Source organism: Rattus norvegicus, chromosome 5 (assembly GCF_021556685.1).
Source record: "Rattus norvegicus strain SHRSP/BbbUtx chromosome 5, alternate assembly SHRSP_T2T, whole genome shotgun sequence".
Classification (NCBI taxonomy): domain Eukaryota; kingdom Metazoa; phylum Chordata; class Mammalia; order Rodentia; family Muridae; genus Rattus; species Rattus norvegicus.
The window spans coordinates 18,991,985-19,019,282 of record NC_141538.1 but is presented as its reverse complement, the minus strand read 5'-3'; the positions used below and the strand labels follow the sequence as shown (position 1 = coordinate 19,019,282).

The window sequence follows — 27,298 nt, the reverse complement described above, 5'->3', positions numbered from 1 at the left end:
ATCCAGGACACAATAAGAAGATCAAACCTAAGGATAATAGGAATAGAAGAGAGCAAAACTCCTCATTTAAAGGGCCAGTAAATATCTTCAACAAAATTATAGAAGAAAACTTCCTTACCTAAAAAAGAGATGCCCATAATCAAACAAGAAGCCTATAGAGCTCTAAACAGATTGGACTAGAAAAGAAATTCCTCCTGTCACATAATAGTCAAAATATCAAATGTGCAAAACAAAGATAGAGTATTAAAAACAGTAATGGAAAAAAGTCAAGTAACATAAAGACAGACCTATCAGTATCACATCAGACTTTTCACCAGAGACTATGAAAGTCAGAAGATCCTGGGCAAATGTCATACAGACACTAAGAAAAAACAAATGTCAGCCCAGTCTAATATGTCCAGCAAAACTCTCAATTAACAGAGATTGATAAACCAAGATATTCCAAGAAAAGTCAAATTTGCACAATATATTTCTACAAATCCAGCCCTACAAAGGATAATAGATGGAAAACTCCAACAAAAGGAGGTGAACTAAACCCTAGAAAAAGGAAGACAGTAATCTTCTTGCAACAAACCCAAAAGAAGAGAGACACACAAACATAATTCAACCTCTAACAACAAAAATAACAGAAAACAGCAATCACTGTTCCTTAATATCTCTTAACATTAGCAGACTCAATTCCCCAATAAAAAGACACAGACTGACAGACTGGATACAAAAAGAGAACCCAGCATTTTACTGCATACAGGAAACACAAGTCAGTGACAAAGACAGACACTACATTAGAATAAAAGTCTGGAAAACAATTTTTCAAGCAAATGGTCTGAAGAACCAAGCTGGAGTAGCATTTCTAATATCGAATAAAATCGACTTTAAAAAAAGATAAAAAAAGACACTTCATATTCATCAAAGGAAAAACCACCAAAATAAACTCTCAATCCTGAATATCTATGCTCCAAATGCAAGGACACCTACATTCATAAAAGAAACTTTACTAAAGCTCAAAGCACACAATAGTAGTGGGAGATTTCAACATGCCACTCTCATCAATGGACATATCATGGAAACAGAAACTAAACAGAGACATAGAGAAAGAAACAGAAGTTATGAAACAAGTGAATTTAACAGATATCTATAGAACATTTCATCCTGAATCAGAAGAATATAACTTCTTCTCAGAACCTCATGGTACCTTCTCCAAAACTGACCAAATAATTAGTCACAAAACAGACCTCAACAGATACAAGAAGATTGAAATAATCCCATGCATCCTATCAGATCACCATGGATTAAAGCTCATCTTCAACAACAACAAAAATGACAGAAAGCACACATACACATGAAAGTTGAACAATGCTCTACTCAATGATAACTTGGATAAGGAAAAAATAAAGAAAAAGATAAAGAAAAAATTAAAGATTTTTGAGAATTTAAAGAAAATGAAGGCACAACATACCCAAACGTATGGGTCACAATGAAAGCAGTGCTAAGAGGAAAACTTATAGCTCTGAGAGCCTCCAAAAAGAAACTGGAGAGAAGACACATTAGCAGCTTGACAGCACATCTAAAAGCTCTAGAATAAAAATAAGCAAAGATATCCAAGAGGACTAGATGGCAGAAAATAGTCAAACTCAGGGCTAAAATCAACCAAGAAGAAACAAAAAGAACTATACAGAGAATCAACAAAACCAGGAACTGCTTATTTGAGAAAAATCAACAAGATAGATAAACCCTTAGCCAGATTAACCAGTGCACACAGACTGTGTATCCAAATTAACAAAATCAAAAGTAAAAAAGTAAATTTAACCAAAGACACTGAGAAAATTCAAAAAAATTAGCAGATCCTACTACAAAAGTCTGTTCTCGACAAAAGTGGAAAATCTGGAGGAAATGGACAATTTTCTAGATAGATACCAGGTACCAAACTTAAATCAGGATCAGATAAACCATCTAAACAGGCCTGTAACTCATAAAGAAATAGAAGCAGTCATTAAAAGTCTCCAAACCAAAACAAGGCCAGGACTAGATGGGTTTAAAGCAGAATACTTTGTTTTTCTTTTATTGGATCCTTTTTATTTACATTCCAAATGTTAACCCTTCCCCGAACATAAGCCCCCTATCCCTTTCTTCTATAAGGGTGTTCCCTTCCCCATCTACCCCCCCCACTTCCACCTTCCTGACATTCCCCTACACTGGGGGTCCAACCTTGGCAGGACCAAGGGCTTCTACTTCCTTTAGTGACCAACAAGGCCATCCTCTGCTACATATGCAGCTGGAGCCATTGGTCAATCCATGTATAGTCTTTAGGTAGTGGTTTAGTCCCTGGGATCCCTGGTTGGTTGGCATTGTTATTCTTATGGGATTGCAAGCCCTTTCAGCTCTTTCAATTCTTTCTCTAAATCCTCCAATAGGGATCTAGTTCTCAGTTCAATGGTTTGCTGCTAGCTTTCACCTGACATGTTCTGGCTGTGTCTCTCAGGAGACATCTATATCTAGTTCCTGTCGGCATGCACTTCTTAGCTTCACCAATCTTATCTAGATTTGTGGATATATATATATATATATATATATATATATATATATATATATATATATATATATATATGGGCCACATGAGGGAATGGCTGTTCCTTCAGTCTCTCTCTGCTGCAAACTTTGCCTCCATATCCCCTCCTTTGAATATGTTTCCCCTTTTAAGGAGGACTGAAGCATCCAAACTTTGGTCATCTTTCTTCTTGAGCTTCATGTGGTCTGTGGATTGTATCTTGGGTAATTCGAGCTTTTGGGCTAATATCCACTTATCAGTGAGTACATACCATGTATGCTTTTCTGTGATTGCATTACCTCACTCAGGATGATATTTTCTACTTAAATCCATTTGCCTTTGAATTTCATGAAGTCATTGCTTTTGATAGCTGAGTAGTACTCCATTGAGTAGATGCACCACATTTTCTATATCCATTCCTCTGTTGAAGGGCATCTGAGTTCTTTCCAGCTTCTGGCTTTTATAAATAAGGCTGCTATGAACATAGTGGAGCATGTGATTTTGTTGTATGTTGGAGCATTTTTTCTGTATATGCCCAGGAAAGGTATAGATGGGTCTTCAGTTAGTAGTGCAGAATTCTATCAGACCTTCATAGAAGACCTCATACCAATACTGTCCAAACTATATCACAAAATAGAAAGAGAAGTGACACTACCCAATTCATTTTACGAAGCCACAATTGCACTTATACCTAAACACCCAACAATGAAAGAGAACTTCAGACCAATTTCCCTCATGAAGACTGATGCAAATATACTCAGTAAAGTTACCAGAAACTGAATCCAAGAACACATCAAAACAATCATCTATCATGATCAAATAAGCTTCACAACAGGGATGCAGAAATTGTTCAATATACAAAAATCCATCAATGTAAATCACTATGTAAACAAACTCAAAGGCAAAAAAAAAAAAAACCCACATGATCATCTGATTAGATGCTGAGAAAGCATTTGACAAATTTCAATACCCCTTCATGTTAAAAGTCTTAGAAAGATCAGGAATTCATGGCCCATATCTAAACATAGTAAAAGCAATATACAGCAAATCAGTAGCCAACATCAAACTAAAGGGAGAAAAACTTGAAGCAATCCTACTAAAATCAGGAAATAGAAAAGACTGCCCACTCTATCCTATTTATTCAATATAGCACTCAAAGTCCTAACAATATGACAACAAAAGGAAGTCAAAAGGATACAAACAGAAAGGAGGAGGTCAAAATATATTATTTGCAGGTGATATGATAATATACTTAAATGACCCCAAAAGTTCCACTAGAGAACACTTGAACCTGATAAACAATTTCACCAAAGTGGCTAGATCTAAAATTAACTCAAACAAATCAGTAGCCTTCCTCTACTCAAAGGATAAGCAGACTGAGAAAGAAATTAGGGAAATGAAATCCTTCCTAATATTCCCACATAACATAACGAAGCAAGTGAAAGATCTGTATGACAAGAATTTCAAGTCTCTGAAGAAAGAAATTGAAGAAGACCTCAGAAGATGGAAAGATCTCCCATGCTCATGGATTGGCAGGATTAATATAGCAAAAATGGCCATTTTACCAAAAGCGATCTACAGATTCAATGCAATCCCCATCAAAATACCAATCCATTTCTTCAAAGAGTTAGACAGAACAATTTGCAAATTCATCTGGAATAACAAAAAACCCAGGATAGCTAAAGCTATCCTCAACAATAAAAGGACTTCAGGGGGAATCACTATCCCTGAACTCAAGCAGTATTACAGAGCAATAGTGATAAAAACTGCATGGTATTGGTACAGAGACAGACAGATAGACCAATGGAACAGAATTGAAGACCCAGAAATGAACCCGCACAGCTATGGGCACTTGATTTTTGACAAAGGAGCCAAAACCATCCAATGGAAAAAAGATAGCATTTTCAGCAAATGGTGCTGGTTCAACTGGAGGTCAACATGTAGAAGAATGCAGATCGATCCATGCTTATCACCCTGTACAAAGCTTAGGTCCAAGTGGATCAAGGACCTCCACATCAAACCAGATACACTCAAACTAATAGAAGAAAAACTAGGGAAGCATCTGGAACACATGGGCACTGGAAAAAATTTCCTGAACAAAACACCAATGGCTTATGCTCTAAGATCAAGAATCAACAAATGGGATCTCAAAAAACTGCAAAGCTTCTGTAAGGCAAAGGACACTGTGGTTAGGACAAAACGGCAACCAACAGATTGGGAAAAGATCTTTACCAATCCTACAACAGATAGAGGCCTTATATCCAAAATATACAAAGAACTCAAGAAGTTAGACCACAGGGAGACAAATAAACCTATTAAAAAATGGGGTTCAGAGCTAAACAAAGAATTCACAGCTGAGGAATGCCGAATGGCTGAGAAACACCTAGAGAAATGTTCAACATCTTTAGTCATAAGGGAAATGCAAATCAAAACAACCCTGAGATTTCACCTCACACCAGTGAGAATGGCTAAGATCAAAAACTCAGGTGACAGCAAATGCTGGCAAAGATGTTGAGAAAGAGAAACACTCTGCCATTAGGGTGTGGTTACAGCTGGGACAACTACTCTTGGAAATCATTCTGGAGAGTCCTCAGAAAATTGGACATTGAACTACCTGAGGACCCAGCTATACCATTCCTGGTCATATACCCAAATGATGCCCCAACATATAACAAGGGCATGTGTTCCACTATGTTCATAGCAGCCTTATTTATAATAGCTACGAGGTGGAAAGAACCCAGATGCCCCTCAACAGAGGAATGGATACAGAAAATGTACATGTACAAAATAGAGTACTACTCAGCTATCAAAAACAATGACTTCCTGAAATTCATAGGCAAATGAATGGAACTAGGAAATGTCATTCTGAGTGATGTAACCCAATCACAAAAAAATACACATGGTATGCACTCACTGATAAGTGGACATTAGCCCCAAACTCAGATTACCCATGATACAATCCACAGACCACATGAAGCTCAAGAAGGATGATCAAAGTGTGAATGCTTCACTCCTCCTTAAAAGGGAGACCAAAATATTCATAGGAGGAGATATGGACACAAAGTTTGGAGCAAAGACTGAAGGAATGACCATTCAGAGCCGGCCCCACCTTGGTAACCAACATATATATATATATATATGTTGGTTGTATATATATGTACAACATGTATATACATATATGTATATGTATGTGTGTGTATATATATACACACACACAATATTGATCAAGCCAAGCCAAAAGGGGCATGCTGACAGGAGCCTGATATAACTGTCTCCTGAGAGGCTCAGCCAGAGCATGACAAATACAGAGACGAATGCTAGCAGCAAGCCTTTGAACTGAGAACAGGGTCCCCATTGGAGGATTTAGAGAAAGGTTTGAAGGAGCTGAAGGGGCTTGCAACTCCATAAGAACAACAATACCAACCAACCAGAGCTCCCAGGGACTATACCACTACCCAAATGGTACACATCAATAGGCCCAGGGCTCTACCTGCATATGTAGCAGAGGATGTTCTTGTTGGAAGGACAAAAAAAGGCCCTTGGTCCTGCAAAGGCTGGACTCCTAGTGTGTGGGAATGTCAGGGCAAGAGGTGGGTTGATTGCAGAGGGGGAACACTCATATAGAAGAAGAGGGAGGAGGGATGTGTAAAGGGGCTTTGGAACTGAAAAGCAGAAAAGCTAGTAACATTTGAAAGGTAAATAAAAAATCCAATAAAAGAAAAAGAAAAAGAATGGAGTTTTATCAATTTTATTCTATAAAATATATCCTTATACTGACTTAAACATTATGCAATATGTACAAATGAAATATAAAGTACTTCATAAACCTATGTGCATTTTAATATATTGTAATAAGTATAAATTTACTGATATATATTTATATATGTAATTTTTATTTAAATACAGTGGAATACCATAGAAAATAAGAAGAAATAATTTTAAGAGCCAAAGGTCCAGTGCTCAGATGTAAGACTGTGTCTTCTAGATATGACAGAGAAACTATGCACATGAAACCTCAATAATGTGATTGCTTAAATAAAGCTGCTCAATGACAACACGCTCCGACATATGAGTGTCTGGTGAAACCACACTGTTCAAGAACTCCTTACCCATCTCTTCTGGTGCTTTTACTCCAAAATAGCCCAGAGTTAAAAGCATAGACATGAAGCAATAATAAACAAAATGAGTATTTCTCATCACTGTCAGCATTCATGCCGAGGATACGAAAGTTCTCAGTAAATGGGGCCCTTAATGCCACTGAGTGCATTAAGCTGTATTGCTGAAAAAGGCAATGGCAGGAAACACCTTATGCTGGTTTTCCCTGGCCAGGCAGAGGCAAACATCTATGGGAACAAAACTCTCCCAGCAGGATAGTATAGGGAAATCTATTATGTGCAGTCTACAAATAGCATTAAACCATTGGCAGCAGCTCCAAAAGACAAGGAAGCATGGTATAATATAATTTATATCCTGATGGTAAGTGACTGCCAACCAAGTTCCTATTTTCAGCAAAGTGGTCTCTAAGAAATGACAGGTTAAATTTTTCATGGCAATCAAGCCAACCCTACAGAAAATGTTTAAAGGTATACTACACAGAGAGGAATTACAAAGAAAGCTGCATAGATAAAAATAGTAAACAATATATCTCATAAGAGGAAGAGATGAATAAAAGAGTAAGTAATCAATCATAATCAACAACATAATTAAACAAATTCCTAATACTGGGTGCATGAAGAAGAAGAGAAAGAGGAGGATAAGGAGGAGGAGGAGGAGGAGGAGGAGGAGGAGGAGGAGGAGGAGGAGGAGGAGGAGGAAAGAGAACTATTAATTATGCAACCAGGTACAAAACTAACCAACAAGATCATTCCACCTGCTTTCCCAGAGATAAGACTGCACCAGGGGCATCCAGGTAAGATACTCCCCACATAATCCCCTGCCTGCCATGTCTGCCTAAAGCACATCTAATAGTACTGAACTGCACACTGTACCTGAGTCCTTGCCTGCCAAATCCATCTAAAGCATACGCAATAGCTTTAAACTGCACCCAGCATTCCGTTTTTTGTTTTTTGGTTTTTTTTTTTGAACACAACTCTGGCTGCTTTCCTTCAGACCTTCAGACCTTCCAGCACCAATGACTGTCAGAGCCTCCTGGGTCCCCTGCAACGTTCCATTCCCCTTGTCAGACCCTTTGGGTCTCTTGTAGGGTTTGACCCCTGCTGAGCCCTGCTGATGCATGTGGAAGCCTTTTGTTCCTAACAAAGGAGCAGTCTGGCCTGGTACGACACACCTGGGTGGTGGTCAATTCGTTCCTGCCTCTTGTCTTACCAGTCTTTTGTTTTTGAGATTTAGGCTGGTCTTCCTGGATTTCTCCCTAGTTAATTCAGGGCACGTCTCTGAAGTCTCGAGCTGGGGTTTCTCACTGTGGTTCCAGGAATTTTTCTACTTGGTCAACTTGGGGTATACATTTTGGTGAATAAAGTTACAGGAGTCTCTCCCTTCCTTTTCTTGCTTAGCATGAATAACCTGTGTGTGTGTGTGTGTGTGTGTGTGTGTGTGTGTGTGTGTGTGTGTGTGTGTGTTTCTTTAATCCCGCAGGCTTTTGCCCGATTCTCGGTGCCGTGTGGGTGCGGGCATCGACCAAGGACAACCAGGAAGCCCCTACACTTAATACTTGCCCACCAAGTCCAATTAAAACACACCCAACTTAATCCCATGGACTTCATTTTCTGACCCACAATTTCACCTGCTGGCCTCAGGATCAGTAGGCCATACTAGTTCTAAGGATGCCAGAGACTAGGTTAGCACACAAAACCTGGGAGGACATGTAGGCCACAAAAATCCCAGAGGACACACTACTGGACCTGAAGAAATGCTAGTCACCAGAGGCCTAGGCCACTCTGGCCAGAAGACAGAGAGAAGGGAGGAAATGCAAAAACAAACAAACAAAACAAACAAACAAAAAACACCCATCCAACTCAGAAATCAGCATCTAAATCTATAATAACCACAAAACCCAAATGGCTATAAACCAGTGTAAGAACACAATCAGCAATAGCCAAAACAGTATGGTACCACCAGAGTCTAGCTATCCTACTATATCAAGCCATGAATATTCTAACATAGCTACAGCCCAAGAAAATTACCTTAAATCCAATCTTATGAAGATGATAGATGCTTTTAAAGAGGAAATGAACAGGAGAACGTCAGGGTGGGGAGGTGGGAGGGAATGGGGGGGAGCACCCTCATAGAAGCAGGGGAAGATAGGTGGTTTCTGGAGGGGAAACCAGGAAAGGGGATAACATTTGAAATGTAAATAAAAAATATCCAAAAAAGAGAAAATGAATAAAACCACTAAGAAACACAGAAATAAACAATTAAACAAGAAAAGAAAACGAATAAACTGGCTGAAGACCTGAAAAAGGAAATATATGATGTAAAGAAAACACAAACTGAGGGAATTCTGCATATGAGAAATCTAGATAAGAGAACAGAAAATACAGGCACAGTATCACGAATGGAGTACAAGAGACTAAAGAGAGAATCTCAGGTTTAGAGGATATGATAGAAGAAATTGATACTCCAGTCTAACAAAATGTTAAATGTAAAACATTTCTGACACGAAACTGAAAGGAAAATTATACAGATTTAAGGTTTAAAAATATGAAGTTAAAAGAGTAAGTTTCAAAATTCAGACTCAGGGCTAAACACTGTGAAAAGCAAGTCCAGGCAGCCCCGCCCTGCCGCTAGGACTAACAGACCATAAAGATAAAGAAAAGGAATGCAGGAACCAGTCAGAGTTATCAGGACTGACTCTAACCATCTGGCAGGAAGGCACCTCCCCCAGCTTACTCAGAGTCACACCTTAACCAGATGTCCTTCAAACCCTGATATGCCCCTAGCTTCTAAAATCCTGTACGCTCCAGTCAATACGTACTCCTGCTGTGCTGTAATCTCACTGCCATGTTTAAATGAGCCAATCACTTATAGCTGCGCCAGAAATTAGTCAATTGTGTGTAACCGAGCCAAACCCCCTAGCCTTCCCTATATAAACCCCTGACTTTTGAGCTTCAGGGTCGACACCTCTGTCTCCTGCGCAGGATACATGTCGACCCGGAGATCCCTGTAATAGATCTCTGTAATAAACCTCGCCTTTGCTTATTACATCCAAAATGGTCTCTCTGTGTCTGGGGTCCGCGATTTCCCGCGACTTTAGAAAGGGTATCTCTTCGGGGATCTTTCAGAAACATCCAGGAATCTTGGACACTATGCAAAGAACAAACCTAAGAATAATAAGAATAGGAGAAGGAGATTCCCAGCTCAAGATCCAGGAAATATTTTCAACAAAGTCATAGAAGATAATTTTCAACAAACTCAGATTTCCCTAACCTAAAGAGATGACTACAAATATTTAAAAAAGCTTATAGAATACAAAATAGATTGAACCAAAAAAGAAAACCATTCCACTACATAATAATAAAAACATTAAATGAACAAAACAAAGAAAAAAGCATTAAAAGCTGTAAGGGGAAAATGTCAAGTAACATATAAAGGTATACCTATCAAAATTATACCCAACTTTTTAACAGAGACTCTAAAAGCCAGCAGAGCTTTGTTAGATGTCAGGCAGTCTCTATGAGGACACAGATTCCAGCCCAGAATATTATACCCAGAAAAACTTGCAATCAACATAGATGTGAAAAAAAAAAAAGAAATTCCATGGCAAAAACAAAATTTAAACAATATCCATCCACAAATGCAGACTTACAGAAGTTACTAGAAGGAAACTTCCACCTCAAGGAGGCTAACTACACTCAAGAAAATACATGACGATTGCCTTTGGTGAGATGGCTCATTTTTCTATGTTAATTCTGCCAATCCATGAGCATGGGAGATCTCTCCATTTTCTGAGATCTTTCTTCTTCTTCTTCTTCTTCTTCTTCTTCTTCTTCTTCTTCTTCTTCTTCTTCTTCTTCTTCTTCTTCTTCTTCTTCTTCTTCTGCTGCTGCTGCTGCTGCTGCTGCTGCTGCTGCTGCTGCTTCTTCTTCTTCTTCTTCTTCTTCTTCTTCTTCTTCTTCTTCTTCTTCTTCTTCTTCTTCCTCCTCCTCCTCCTCCTCCTCCTCCTCTTCCTCCTCCTCCTCCTCCTCCTCCTCCTCCTCCTCCTCCTCCTCCTCCTCCTCCTCCTCCTCCTTCTTCTTTGGCATGGTCTATGCCTTGTTTTTATTCTAGTAAGTCATCAATAGCACCACCCCTCCAAGCAGAGGCAACTTCAGGAGCTAACACACAAGTCCTGTTTTATTATTGTCTTGTAGTGGTCAGGTGAATAAAAACAAATGGTATGAACACACTCAAAGGAAAGCTGGAACACAAACCTTTCTGTCTTCAGACCGGAAAAAAAGTTTTGCAGAGTTAACATGAAACCAGGGAATGGAAAAGGCAGAGGGGGCTTAAGCACATTTACTATCTTAAAATTTTAGAAAAAAAGATCGGAGAGTAAGAAAAAGCAACATGTACACCATGAAAACAGTCTTTCTTTTTTTAATGATCTCCAATTTTGTGTTTTCTAGAAGCATCCAGACCCTCATTGTAGATTGCATATCATCTCCTCTTTGGCTATAAGGTGTATCGTTTGGTTAACCAGAGATTCAGCAAGTTCAGTTTCTGAGACTAGTCATTTAATAAATTATTTGGATCCTTGGGTGTCTGGAAGTCGATGACTCCAGCCGACCTGCCTACTTTAGTAAAGATGGTCTTGTTAATGACTAGATTCGAGAGAAAAGCCTCTGACTCATCCATGGAGAAATCCAAAAGTTGTGCCATTCTTTTCATAGTTATCCGAGTATAGTACTTGACTATAATTCTGATGTTATGCTCCACGACTCTGCTGTTCAAGTCTTTCCACCGTTTTCCACCTTTTTCTGTAGAACTGAAAACGTCAGTTGCTGGGGTCTCCGAGGAGCCCTTTCGTAGCTCCACCCCATAGTCTTCAACAAGTGTGGAACAGCGTCAGCTCCATTGTGGTAAAAAAGCTTCAGCAGACCCTTGTGTTTGGGAATCTCTTCCAGCTTCTTGTCACTACTTATCCATTAAAACAAATCTGACTGCTCATTGTCAAAAGGAGCCAGGATAACATAGAGAACAATGCTTTCCAGAGCCTGCTGCCACTTGTCACTTTCTGCCTGAATGCAGGGAGTGTCGTAGATGGCTCTGCAGTGTTTACAGATCGACAGATAGAACCCCTTATGCTGATCCAGCTGAATCATTAAGTCAGAGTACTTCAACTTTAATTTCTCTGTGTTTTCTTCCTGGAAGAATTTGGTGTTAACTTTTTTGCGGATGACCTATGCGCAAATGTAATCCTTTACAACTAGGCAGAGCCTCATCTGCCCCAGAATAAACTCCACTCGTTCCTTCTCCATGGACCCGTAGGTTTCCATGTGTAACTCTCGCAGGATGGAGGTGGCCTCCTTCACACCCCCATTTTGCTCTTTTATAGTTGCTAAGGGTTTAGTCAGCCTAGCTCGCTCAATTTCAACACACATCTTTCCTTCTGTAACCATCCGCAGAGTATCAATCAACCACAGCTTGACTGGCAGGTCTGTGATCTCCTCCACATTAGTACAGCACTGCTGGACAATTTTTGCAACTGTTTGTTTTAACTGACTCCGTCGTTTTGACAGAAGCATAATATTGTCATTAATAAGTCCCACTCTTGAGCTCATAGGACATTTTTCACTACAGCATCCAAGATGCGGGACGTGCACACTATGTCAGAGGCAGTCCGGGTCTGTTTTTCTTGAGAGGGAAGGGTTTTGTTGACTTTCTGAAGCCGTCCTTCCTTGGCCAACTTCTCTCACTCAGGCAGGCACTGGTCCACCGTGGTGCTGTAGTCCACCTCCATCTCCACAATGCGCCATCGGCCCTTTCTGAGCCGCTGTCCTCAATGGTCCCTACCTAAGAGTCCCCTGCTGTCCCCCAGGTTCAGCCACCACTCATCACCAGAAGCCGCCCCTGAGATCTTCGATTTCTTTCTTGAGAAACTTGAAGTTCTTAACATAAACGTTTTTCCCTTGTTTGGTTAGTTACCTCCAAGATATTTTATATTATCTGTGGCTATTGTGAAGGGAATTGTTTCCCTAATTTCTTTTTTAGCCTGTTTATCATTTGTGTAAAGAAAGACTACTGATTCATTTGAGTTTATTTTATAATCTGGCTATTTTGCTGAAGTTGGAAAAGTTCTCTGGTAAAATTTTTGGGGTCATTTATGTATACTATCATATCATCTGCAAATAGTGATACATTTAATTCTTCTTTGCCAATTTGTATCCCCTTCGTCTCTTTTTGTTGTCTTATTGTTCTAGCTAGCACTTTGAGTATTATATTGAATAGATATGGGGAGACTGGGCATCCTTGTCTTGTCCCAGATTTTAGTGCAGTTGCTTCAAGTATCTCTCCATTTAATTTGATATTGACTGTTGGCTTGCAGTAAATTGCTTTTATTATGTTTAGGTATGGACGTTGAATTCCTGATTTCCAATACTTTTAACATGAAGCGGTATTGTATTTTGTCAAATGCCATTTCTGCATCTAAAAAGATGATCATGTGATTTTTTTTTTGTCTTTGAATTTGTTTAAATGGTGGATTATGTTAATAGATTTTCGTATATTCAACCAACCTTGCATTCCTGGGATGAAGCCTACTTGATCTTGGTGAATGATGGTTTTGATGTGTTCTTGGATTTGGTTTGTGAGAATTTTATTGAGTATTTTTGCATCAATATTCATAAGCATGATTGGTCTGAAGTTGTCTTTTTTGGTAGGGTCTTTGTGTGGTTTAGTAATCAGAGTAATTGTGGCTTCATAGAATGAATTAGGTAATGTTTCTTCTGTTTCTATTTTATGTAATACTTTGAGAAATATAGGTATCAGGTCTTCTTTGAAGGTCTGGTAGAACTCCAAACTAAATTCTTCTGGCCCAGGGCTTTTGAATGCAATCCCCATCAAAATTCTGACACAATTTTTCAAAGACATGGAAAGAGCAATTCTCAAATTCATCTAGAAAGGCAAAAAAACCAGAATAGCGAAAACAGTTTTTAGCAATAACAGAATGGCTAAGGGAATCACCGTCCCTGACCACAAGATATATTACAGAGCAATAGTGATAAAAAACTTCATGGTATTGGTACAGAGACAGACATGTTGATTAATGAAATAAAATTGAAGACCCAGAAATAAAACCAGACACTTACACACACTTGATCTTTGACAAAGAAGCCAAAAATATACAATGGGAAAAAGAAAGCATCTTTGATAAATGGTGCTGGTCTAACTGTACGTCTGTATGTAAAAAAAAATGAAAATAGAGCCATATTTGTCACCATGCACAAAGCTCAAGTCATAGTAGATCAAGGTCCTCAAGATAAATCCAGATACACTGAATCTAATAGAAGAGAAAGTGGGAAAGAGCCTTGAACTTATTGGTACAGGCAGAGATTTCCTAAACAGAACTCCAATGGCTCATGCTGTAAGATCAAGAATTGATAAATGTGACTTCATGAAACTGGAAAACTTCTGTAAGGGCATAGTCAATAAGACAAATCAGCATCCTACATATTGGAGAAAATCTCCACTAGCCCCACATTTGATAGAGGGCTAATATCCAAAATATATAAAGAACTCAAGACCTTTACCACCAAAAAACCAAACAACCAATCAAAAGATGGGGTATAGAACTAAATCTAGAATATACAATACAGGAATATCAAATGGCTGAGAAGCACCTAAAGAAATGATCAAATTCCTTAGTGATCAGAAAAATTCAAATCAAAATGATCCTGAGACTGAAACCTGACACCAGTCAGAATGGCTAAGATCAAAACCTCAGGTGACAACACATGTTGATGAGGATGTGGAGAAAGAGGAACACTTCTCTATTGCTGGTGGGATTGCAAACTGGTACAACCACACTGAAAATCAATCTGGATGTTCCTCAGAAAATTAAAGTAGACCTACCTAAAGATCTAGAAATACCACTCTTGGAAATATACCCCATAGATGCCCCACCATGCCACAGGGGCACATGCTCCACTATTTTCATAGTGACCCTATTTGTGATAGCCAGAAGCTGAAAACAACTCAGATGTCCCACAACAGAAGAATGGGTACAGAAAATTTAGTTCATTTACACAATGGAATACTACTCAGCTATTAAGAATGAGAACATCCTGAGTTTTGCAGGCAAATGGATGGAACTAGAAAAGGTCATCCTGAGTGAGGTAACTCAGACCCAAAAGGCCATGCATGTTATATTCTCAATAATAAGTGGATACTAGCCAAAAAAAAAAAAAAGTACAGAATACCCAAGATACAGATACGGTCAACAAGCTGAAGGGCCCAAGTGAGGACACATCAGTTCCACTTGGGAGAGAGAAGAAAGTAACCACAAGGGGGGAGGGAGGGAGGGACAGGGGAGGGAAATGGTATGGAGTGGGAGGATATAGGCACATGATCTGGTATTGGGTTGGGAGAAAGGACTGAAGCCCTGAGGGCCAGCAGAAAGAATGGAAACAGGTGACCTCAGGTGGAAGGAGGTTGGGAAGATCCTCTAGAATACACCAGAGACCTGGAAAGTGAGAGACTCTCAGGAATCAAAGGGGGGACCCTTGATGAAAGACCCTATAATCAAGAGAGGGAATTTATTGAATCCACCTCCAGCAGAAAGACAGCGCATCAAGCGAAGGGTGGGGTTGCTATCCCACAGCCAAAGCTCTGACCTAAAATTCTTCCTGACTGAAAGAAAAGCAGGAAATGGAGAAGAGCCTGAGAAAAAGAAGGTCCAGCAACAGGCCCAAAGTGGGTTCTAGCTCAAGGGGAGGTTCAAGACCTGACACCACTACTGAGGCTATCAGCACTCACAAAAAGAGACCCATCATAACTGCCTTCCAAAGACCCAACAAGCAGCTGAAAGAATCAGATGCAGATATGTGCACCCAACCAATGACCAGAAGCTGCTGATGCCTCTAGTTGTATTAGGGGAAAGCTGGAGGAAGGTAAGGACAAGGGCAACCCTGTAAGAGGTCTGGCAGTCTCAATTAACTTGGACCCCTGAGATCTCTCAGACACTGGATCACCAAGCAGGTAGCATGAGACCTCGAACACATAAACAGCAGAGGATTGCTGTGTCTGGGTTCAGTCAGAGAAGATGGACCTAACCCTCAAGAGACTGGAAGCCCCAGAAAGTTTAGCAGTCTGGTGGGTGGGTGAGGTGAAGACATCCTTGTGGAGATTGGGGGTAGGGCAGGGAGAAGGTATGGGATGGGGAACAATCAGGGGGGCGGATGTGGATGGGGGGAATAAAATCTGGAGTGTAAAAATGAATAAACAACAACAAAAAAAGCATGCCATCTCACTGAGAAAACATTCCTAAGGGTTTTTAAATTGTTTTAAATGAATTTAAATTTTTCTTTATGAATTATTAAAATTCAACCATGTTTGTATGTTGGTATTGTATCCTATTACTAAAGTGTGAGTTTTTATTAGTTTCCATTGTTTTTTGTATATGTGAAATCTAGAGTTTTCCAAAAATGTATCACTTGGGCACAGAGATAATATTCTTTCTTTCATTCTAGATAGATTCTTTTTCTTTTTTGAAAATATACGATCCCAGAGTTCCCTGCACCCAAATCCTGTGGGACCGCAGGACAGACTGCCACCTGTACACACCTCTACCCACATCCCAGGTCCAAGGGGAAACTGCACAGTGCTATGGACACAGGGATCTAGGAACAGATAGCCGCCAGTACCTGTGGTTCTGGTCTGCGCTCAGGACTGAAGTGAACCAGTCAAACAGCTCCCTGCACCCACATTCCATGGGGAAGAGAGCTGGACCCTCAGATGCACAGATACTCCTGAGAAGTCCAAGGAGACTACCCACTGCCCAGAGTCCAGAACCAAGAGGGAATCACATATTGCCAACTGTGCCCACTGGGTGCAAGGAACTATGAGCAATCATGGGCAGGACCTTTTGATTACTGCCCACACCTACAGCTGGAAGAGAGCCCCCAGGAGCACTGAAACACCTGAAATCAGAGCACCTGTTCTCAGGAAAGACTGAAAGAAAACAGGAAAACAGTTCTCCATGAGTGCTTACACAGAGGCCTACAGCCAGGTGAACGAATCAAAAATGCAAATAGAAACAAAAAGGAAAGCACAAAGGGAGACAACTGTGGATATAGAAAACCTAAGGAAGAGACAAAGAGCCATAGATACAAGCATCACCAACAGAATACAAGAGAGAAAAGAGAGAATCTAAGGGGCAGAAGATACCATAGAAAACATCGGCACGGGGCTGGAGAGATGGTTCAGTGGTTAAGAGAGCTGACTGCTCTTCCCGAGGTCCTGAGTTCAAATCCCAGCAACCACATGGTGGCTTACAACCATCTGTAATGATATCAGATGCCCTCTTCTGGTGTGTCTGAAGACAGCTGCAGTGTACTTATATAAAATAAATAAATAAATCTTTAAAAAAAAAAGAAAGAAAGAAAAGAAAACATCGGCACAACTGTCAAAGATAATGTAAAACGCAAAAAGTTCCTAGCTCAAACCATACAGGAAATCCAGGACACAATGAGACAATCAAACCTAAGGATAATAGGTATAGAAGAAAGTGAAGACTCCCAACTTAAAGGACCAGTAAATATGTTCAACAAAATTATAGAAGAAAACTTCCCTAATCTAAAGAAAGAGATGCCCATAAACATAAAAGAAGCTGACAGAACTCCAAATAGATTGGACCAGAAGAGAAATTCCTCTTGTCACATAATAGTTAAAAACACCAAATACACAAAACAAAGAAAGAATATTAAAAGCAGTAAGAGAGAAAGGTCAAGTGACATATAAAGGCAGACCTATAAGAATTACACCAGACTTCTCAGCAGAGACTATGGAAGCCAGAAGATCCTAGACAGATGTCATACAGACCCTAAGAGAACACAAATGCCAGCACAAGCTACTGTATCCAGCAAAACTCTCAATTAACATAGATGGAGAAACCAAATTTAGACAATGTCTTTCTATAAATTCAGCCCTAAAAAGGATGATAGATGTTAAACTCCAACATAAGGAGAGAAACTATATCATACAGAGAGCAAGAATATAATTTCCTTGCAATGAAATGAAAAGAGAGACAAACAAACATTATTCCACCTGTAACACGAAAACAACAGGAAGTGACAATCACTATTCCTTAATATCTCTTAACATCAATGGACTCAATTCCCCAATTAAAAAACATAGATGAAGAGACTGGATACATAAAGAGGACTCAGCATTTTGCTGCAATGCAGGAAACACACCTCAGAGACAAAGACAGATACTACCTCAGAGAAAATGGCTGGAAAACAACTTTCCAAGCAAATGGCCCAAAGAATCAATCTGGAGTTCCCATTCTAATATCAAATAAAATTATCTTTCAACCAAAAGTCATTAAAAAAGATAAGGAATGATACTTCATATTAATGAAAGGAAAAATCCACCAAGATGAACTCTCAATCCTAAATATCTATGCTCCAAATGCAAGGGCACCTACATTCGTAAAAGAAACCTTACTAAAGCTCAAAGTACCCATTGCACCTCACATGATAATAGTAGGAGAGTTCAACACCTCACTCTCATCAATGGACAGATCATCAAAACAGAAATTAAACAGATACATAGAGAAACTACGAGAAGTTATGAACCAAATAGTTATAACAGATATTTATAGAACATTCCATCCTAAATCAAAAGGATATACCTTCTTCTCAGCACCTCATGACACCTTCTCCAAAATTGACCATATAATCGGTCATAAAACAGGCCTCAACTGATACAGAACATAGAAATAATCTCATGCATCCTATCAGATCACCACACACTAAGACAGGTCTTCAATAACAAAAATAATGACAGAAAGCTCACATATACCTGGAAGTAGAACAATGCTCTACTCATTGACAACCTGGTCAATAAAGAAATTAAAGACTTCTTAGAATTTAATGAAAATGGAGATACAAAATTCCCAAACTCATGGGACACAATGAAAGTGGTGCTAAGAGGAAAACTCATAGCTCTGAGTGCCTGCAAAAAGAAACAGGGGAGAGCATATGTCAGTAGCTTGACAGCACACCTAAAAGCTCTAGAACAAAAAGAAATAAATAAACCCAAGCAGAGTAGAAGGCAGGAAATAATCAAACTCAGGGTTGAAATCAACCAAGTAAAAACAAAAAGGACTATTGAAAAAAACCAACACAACCAGGAGCTGGTTCTTTGAGAAAATCAAGAAGATAGATGTACCCTTAGCCAGACTAACCAGAGGTCACACAGAGTGTATCCAAATTAATAAAATCAGAATCTAAAGAAATTAAAAAAATCATCAGATCCTACTACAAAATCCTTTATTCAACTAAATTGGAAAATATGGAAGAAATGGACAATTTTCTAGACAGATACCAGGTACCAAAGTTAAAGTAGGAACAAATAAAACATCTAAACAACCCCATAACTCCTAAAGAAATAGAAGCAGTTATTAAAAGTCTCTCAACCAGATTTAGCTCAGCGGTAGAGCGCTTGCGTAGCGAGCGCAAGGCCCTGAGTTCGGTCCCCAGGTCCGGAAAAAAAAAAAAAAAAAGTCTCTCAACCAATACGAGCCCAGGTCCAGAAGGGTTCAGTGCAGAATTCTATCAGACCTTCATAGAAGACCTCATACCAAATTACTGACCAATACTGTTCAAATTATTCCACAAAATTGAAACAGATGGAGCACTACCAAATTCCTTCTGTGAAACCATAATTACTCTCATACTGAAACTACACAAAGACCCAACAAAGAAAGAGAACTTCAGAACAATTTCCCTTATAAATATTGAAGCAAAAATACTCAATAAAATTCTTGCAAACCGAATCCAAGAACACATCAAAATGCTCATCCAACATGATCAAGTAGGCTTCATTCCAGGGATGCATGGATGGTTTAGTATATGAAAAACCCATCAATGTAATTCACTATATAAACAAACTGAAAGATAAGAACCACATGATCATTTTATTAGATGCTGAGAAAGCATTTGACAAAATTCAACTGCCCCATTTTATGATTAAAAAAAAAAAAAGACCGTTGAACGATCAAGATTTCAAGGCCCATACCTAAACATAGTAAAAGCAATATACAGCAAACCAGTAGCTAACATCAAACTAAATGGAGAGAAACTTGAAGCAATCCCACTAAAATCAGAGACTAGACAAGGCTGCCCATTCTTTCCCTACTTATTCAATATAGTACTTGAAATCCTAGCCAGAGCAATCAGACAATGAAAGGAGGCCAGAAAGATACAAATGGGAAGGAAAGAAGTCAAAATATCACCATGTACAGATGATATGGGTAGTGTACTTTAGTGACCCCAAAAGTTCCACAAGAGAACTACTTAACCAGATAAACAACTTCAGCAAAGTGTTGGAGTATAAAATTAACTCAAACAAATCAGTAGTCTTCCTCCATTCAAAGGATAAACAGGCTGAGAAAGAAATTAGGGAAATTACACCCTTCACAATAGTCCCAAATAATATAAAATATCTTGGTGTGACTTTAACCAAGTAAGTGAAAGATCTGTATGACAAGGACTTCAAGTCTCTGAAGAAAGAAATTGAGGAAGATCTCAGAAGATGGAAAGATCTTCCATGCTCATGGATTGGTAGGATTAATAGAGTAAAGATGGCCATTTTGCCAAAAGCAATCTACAGATTCAATGCAATCCCCATCAAAATTCCTACTCAATTCTTTATAGATATAGAAAAAGCAATTTCCAAATTCATTTGGAATAACAAAAAACCCAGGATAGCGAAAACTATACTCAACAATATAAGAACTTCTGGGGGAATCACCATCCCTGACTTCAAGCAGTATTATAGAGGAATAGTCTTAAAAAGTGTATGGTATTGGTACAGAGACAGGCAGATAGACCAATGGAACAGAATTGAAGATCCAGAAATGAACCCACACACCTATGGTCACTTGATCTTTGACAAAGGAGCTAAAACCATCCAATGGAAGAAAGATAGCATTTTCAACAAATGGTGCTGGTTCAACTGGAGGTCAGCATGTAGAAGAATGCAGATCGTTCCATGCTTATCACCCTGTACAAAGCTTAAGTCCAAGTGGATCAAGGACCTCCACATCAAACCAGATACACTCAAACTAATAGAAGAAAAACTAGGGCAGCATCTCGAACACATGGGCACTGGAAAAAATTTCCTGAACAAAACACCAATGGCTTATGCTCTAAGATCAAGAATCAACGAATGGGACGTCATAAAACCACAAAGTTTCTGTAAGGCAAAAGACACTCTCATTTGGATAAAACAGCAACCAACAGATTGGGAAAAATCTTTACCAATCTTACATCTGATAGAGGGCTAATACCAAAAATATACAAAGAACTCAAGAAGTTAGACTCCAGAGAGCCAAATAACCCTATTAAAAATGGGGTACAGAGCTAAACCAAACATTCTCAGTTGAGGATTATCGAATGGCCAAAAAGCACCTAAAGAAATGTTCAACATCCTTAGTCATCAGGGAAATGCAAATCAAAACAACTCTGAGATTCCACCTCACACCAGTGAGAATGGCGAAGATCAAAAACTCAGGTGACAGCAGATCTTGGCGAGGATGAGGAGAAAAAGGAACACTCCTCCATTGTTGGTGGGATTCCAAACTGGTACACCCATTCTGGAAGTCAGTCTGGAGGTTCCTCAGAAAATTGGACATTCCACTACCTGAGGACTCAGCTATACCTCTCCTGGGCATATACCTGTCAGAAGCCATAACAGGACAAGCTAATAACTAGCAGGTGATCATCCTGAGATGGCCAGCCTCAGATTATTATATAATCTGCGACCGGTTCACCCTTATTAAGCAAGGTTGTAAGAGATTCATTTTAGGAAAGAATCTTGCTATTAATAGGCTGTTCCTGTTATTATTGAACACATATAATAGTCATTAAGTAATAGCCTACCCCTTTGGAGCAGATCTACAAAGATGTACTGTCTTGTAGTGATGCTATATAGACAAATAGATGACTGCTTAAGTCTTATTATGATCCTTTACGAATTCCTAAAATTATAACATGATTATTAAGCTCTTTTATACTGGGACTGCTATTAAGTCTTTCTCTGGTAATTAACTGCAGTGAGAACTCTGTCAGTCTCCCAGGTGTCACCAGTTAATTGCTCTTAGATAATAACCAGACTTTCTCCTACTCAGAGCACATTCCAAGAGGTTGTAAAACAATTAACCAAAGGTCATAAAAAGGGAACTAATGATTTATTATAGGTGCTAGGACAGAGGATAAAATATTGACTGTGTTTATCTATACAAAACTTCACTTCTAGCTTACTTATGGTTTTAAACCTTCAATGAACCTGTGGAGCTGTGACAGGTGATAGATTGTTAGCCAGATAATTACTCCTGATGGATATGCACGTAAACATTCTCTGTTGTAAATTTCTATTTCAATTTATGATTTAATCTTTCCTATGAACTTGTGATGAGCTTTGTAACATGTGACTATGTATCCTGAAAGATGTTTAAGTGCTGAAGACACAGAGAAAGACAGAAGGACAGAACAGAGAAGGACTGAGCTGGAGAGGAACTGAGCTGAAGAGTCAGGTTTGAGCTAAGGAGAACTGAGCTTAGTAGAACTGAGCTAAAAAGATCTGGGCTGAGAAGAAATGCAGAGAGGAATAACGTAGAGATTATAGGTAACATATGAGAGCAATGTGCAGAATGCAGAGGAAAAGAGGAAAAAAGAAGAAGCTGGAGAGAGGAGAAGGAGCAGGCAGGTTTTTCCTTACCATGGGACAGAATAGGTCACAAAACCCAGGCTTTGTCTTATTAAATGGAACAAGCCTTTTCTCTTACAAACTTAATTCACATAGCATTAAAAGGGTAGAAGTGATTTCTTTCTCTATGTAATAAAGATTCGAGTTCATCTTTCACCCAGAATGAGTGAATTCTTTCTGCACCAGTGCTTGGTCTTTTGCTCCATATGAATATGTAAGTATGGATGTGTGTGTAAGTATGTAATTGTGAGAATGTATGCATGTGTGCATGTGTAAGAATGTAATTGCAAACCAACAGATTGGGAAAAGATCTTTACCAATCCTACAACAGATAGAGGCCTTATATCCAAAATATACAAAGAACTCAAGAAGTTAGACCGCAGGGAAACAAATAACCCTATTAAAAAATGGGGTTCAGAGCTAAACAAAGAATTCACAGCTGAGGAATGCCGAATGGCTGAGAAACACCTAAAGAAATGTTCAACATCTTTAGTCATAAGGGAAATGCAAATCAAAACAACCCTGAGATTTCACCTCACGCCAGTGAGAATGGCTAAGATCAAAAACTCAGGTGACAGCAGATGCTGGCGAGGATGTGGAGAAAGAGGAACACTCCTCCATTGTTGGTGGGATTGCAGACTGGTAAAACCATTCTGGAAATCAGTCTGGAGGTTCCTCAGAAAATTGGACATTGAACTGCCTGAGGATCCAGCTATACCTCTCTTGGGCATATACCCAAAAGATGCCTCAACATATAAAAGAGACACGTGCTCCACTATGTTCATCGCAGCCTTATTTATAATAGCCAGAAGCTGGAAAGAACCCAGATGCCCTTCAACAGAGGAATGGATACAGAAAATGTGGTACATCTACACAATGGAATATTACTCAGCTATCAAAAACAACGAGTCTATGAAATTCGTAGGCAAATGGTTGGAACTGGAAAATATCATCCTGAGTGAGCTAACCCAATCACAGAAAGACATACATGGTATGCACTCATTGATAAGTGGCTATTAGCCCAAATGCTTGAATTACCCTAGATCCCTAGAACAAACGAAACTCAAGACGGATGATCAAAATGTGAATGCTTCACTCCTTCTTTAAATGAGGAAAAAGAATACCCTTGGCTGGGAAGGGAGAGGCAAAGATTAAAACAGAGACTGAAGGAACACCCATTCAGAGCCTGCCCCACAGGTGGCCCATACATATACAGCCACCCAATTGGACAAGATGGATGAAGCAAAGAAGTGCAGACCGACAGGAGCCGGATGTAGATCGCTCCTGAGAGACACAGCCAGAATACAGCAAATACAGAGGCGAATGCCAGCAGCAAACCACTGAGCTGAGAATAGGTCCCCCGTTGAAGGAATCAGAGAAAGAACTGGAAGAGCTTGAAGGGGCTCGAGACCCCAAAAGTACAACAATGTCAAGCAACCAGAGCTTCCAGGGACTAAGCCACTACCTAAAGACTATATATGGACTGACCCTGGACTCTGACCCCATAGGTAGCAATGAATATCCTAGTAAGAGCACCAGTGCAAGGGGAAGCCCTGGGTCCTGCTAAGACTGAACCCCCAGTGAACTAGACTATGGGGGGAGGGCGGCAATGGGGGGAGGGTTGGGAGGGGAACACCCATAAGGAAGGGGAGGGGGGAGGGGGATTTTGCCCGGAAACCGGGAAAGGGAATAACACTTGAAATGTATATAAGAAATACTCAAGTTAATAAAAAAAAAAAATGGAAAAAAAAAAAAAGAATGTAATTGCAAGAGTGTTTGTAAGCGGAACCCAACTAATGAATGAAAATGTATAAATGCGCATTTATAAATCTCTGTGTAAAATTATATATGATTATGAATATTTGGCTATGTAGAAGCTCCTTCTGCAAGCGCTATTCACTTCTCTTGGTTCAAAAGAAGTTTATTGCTCCAAACGTCCCCCTAGCCTGACAAGCAAGAGGCATAGAGACAAAAGGGAAAAGGCTCTAGCAATTTTTCTGGCCTCAGAGGAACACAGAAGGTGGGTCAGTTAGGTAGCAGAGCATAGTGACTTAGACATAGATAAGTAAATCAGCTCCAATAACATAGTAACTTAGATTTAGATAAGTAGCATTATTATACAGCAAAACTAAATATCTCGTAAGACAAAGTCTTATCCTGTATCTCATAAGACAAAGTCTTACCCTCTGCCGATGCTCTTCCCCCTCCACTGCCTCAAGAAGAACCAACACGAGAAAGAAGACTAATGCTGGGGCTGACCCCCGGCATATACCCAAAAGATGCTCCAACATACAACAAAGATACATGCTCCACTATGTTCATAGCAGCCTTATTTAAAATAGCTAGAAGCTGGAAAGAACCCAGATGCCCTTCAACAGAGGAATGGATTAAAAAAATGTGGTACGTCTACACAATGGAGTACTACTCAGCTAGCAAAAACAATTACTTCATGAAATTCATAGGCAAATGGAATGAACTAGAAAATATCATCCTGTGTGAGGTTACTCAATCACAGGAAAACACACTTGGTATGCACTCAATGATATGTGGCTATTAGCCAAAAAGCTTGAATTATCCAAAATGCAATCCATAGACCACAGGAAGCTCAAGAAGAAGGATGACCAAAATGTGAATGCTCCCACTACTTCTTAAAAGGGTAAAAAATATCCATAGGAGGAGATATGGAAGCAAAGTTTAGAATAGCGACTCAAGGAACAGCCATTCAGAGCCTGTCCTACATGTAGCCCCATATATATATATACCAAAACTAGATAAGATTGATGAAGCTAAAAATACATGCTGAAAGGGACCCGATATAGATCTCTCCTGAGATACACATCCAGAGCATGTCTAATACAGAGGACAATGCTATCAGCAAACCACTGAACTGAGAACAGGAACCCCTTGGGGGGAATTAGAAAAAGTATTGTGGGAGTTGAGGGAGCTTGCAATCCCATAAAAACTACAATGCCAACCAACCAGAGTTTCCAGGGACTAAACTACTACCAAAGACTATACATGGACTGACCCAGGGCTCCAACTCTATATGTAGCAGAGAATAGCCTTGTTGGGGCACAAGTGGAAGGGGAAGCCCTTGGTCCTGCCAAGGTTGGACCCCCACTCAGGGGAATATAGGGTGGGGGCAATAAAGGGGATGTATGGGGGAATACCCATATGGGGGAGGGGGAGAGGACAGGGTGGGGGCTTATGGACAGGAAACTGGGAAGGGGAATAACATTTGAAATGTAAGTAAACAAATATATCTAATAAAAAAAATTTTAAAAAAGAAGGAAATTTCTTTGTGTTTTTGTTGTTGTATGTTTGTTTTTTGTTTGTTTCGTTTTGTCATACAGAAGACATATTTTGATTGCATTAATAACAGCAATAACAGCACATCTTAAACTCTGGGTTGCCATCCTGGATGGGCTTTTAGATCAGCCTAACCTCGAATTCAGACTGTGCTCCTATGAAAGGCATGTGCTACTTTGAGACTGACTTTTAGAGAGAGAGAAGAGAGAGACTGAAATTTAAGTTTTTGAATTTTAAAAAAAATACGTGACTTATAACATTTTGAATATTTTATATTGTGATATTTCTATTGATGTGAGATCAAAGTTGAAAGACCCCCGGAGCGGGGAGACCCTCACTCAAGTCTCAGGATGATGCGACCCCCCCAGGAACTTACATGAGACCGTCCTTGCTATAATAAACAAGAGGTTTATTGATAGGAACCAGTGCACTGGGGTCGAGACTCATATCCCATGTAGGGGCAGTGGGGTTCGACCCCGAGAGGCTGAGAGAAAGGGTATTTAAAGGGAGAAACCACAACCCAAGGGGGCAGGGATGGCATCTTTGGAAAGTGTCGAGAATACCAGTGAAATATCACAAGGAGGAGCTTCTGTTTCTCAAGATTGTTCTCTAAGGGCCTTATCTTAAGTCCTTTTATCTAGTTCCTGGGAGAGCAGGCTCAAGAAATGTGACCTTTTACCTACAGGTAGAGGGCAGGGTCTGGAATTTGAGGTATTTAGGGCTTTTTTAAACTTCTGACTTCTTAGCTGCATTTTTTATTCTTTCAAAGTGATTAGCAAAGGTTAGGTTGTGGTCTAGTAGTGATGTCTGTTTGTCAAGTTGACAGGAAGTCAGTTGTTTTTGGGTTATTTCATGTAAATTTGACCCAAGCTGAAGTAGCTAGAGAGGAGGGACCCTCCCTTGAGAAAATGCCTCCCTAAAACCTAGCTGTAGGGCATTTTCTTAGTGACTGTTGCAAGAGGGCACAGCCTATTGTGGATAGGGCCACATCCCAGAAAGGACTCCTGGGAGCTTTAAGAAATCAGGTTGTGCAGCCAATCTGAGCAAACCAGTAAGCAACACTCCTCCATGGCTTCTGTGTCAGCTCTTGATCCCAGACTCCTCTCCAGTCTGAGTTCCTGTCCTGACTTCCTTTGGTATTGGACTGTGGTGTGGCAGTGTGAGACAAATCAATCTTTCCCCTTCAAGTTGCTTTCTGCCCTGGAGCTTTATCACAGGGATAATAATCCTCAGACAACTTATCATCTTTTGTAAGTCAGTGTCACAATCAGCACTGGGATATCACAACGGAGAACTATGATATCATAAGGGAAAAAAGAGATGACAGGATTGAGCATTCTGCTATCACAGCGAGGTATTTTAAGCACATAATGGGGCTTGTGATACTACACTGAGATAGTATAGTGTCATCACAAAGAATTATAATGTCACAATTGTTTTGTGTCATAAAACAATGCCCTTTATTATGCCACATTGTGTTGGCATAATGAAGTATTGTGATGTCAAAATGAGCACTGTGGTGACCCAGTAAAGCATAGTGATCTAACAGTGGTGCATTATGATGTAAAAATAGAG

General features: G+C 39.6%; 1 pseudogene; it reads right to left on the bottom strand.

The window, feature by feature from the left end:
• Positions 1-11,123: 11,123 nt before the first annotated feature.
• Positions 11,124-11,961, bottom strand: Psmd12-ps1 (proteasome 26S subunit, non-ATPase 12, pseudogene 1; annotated as a pseudogene).
• Positions 11,962-27,298: the final 15,337 nt, after the last annotated feature.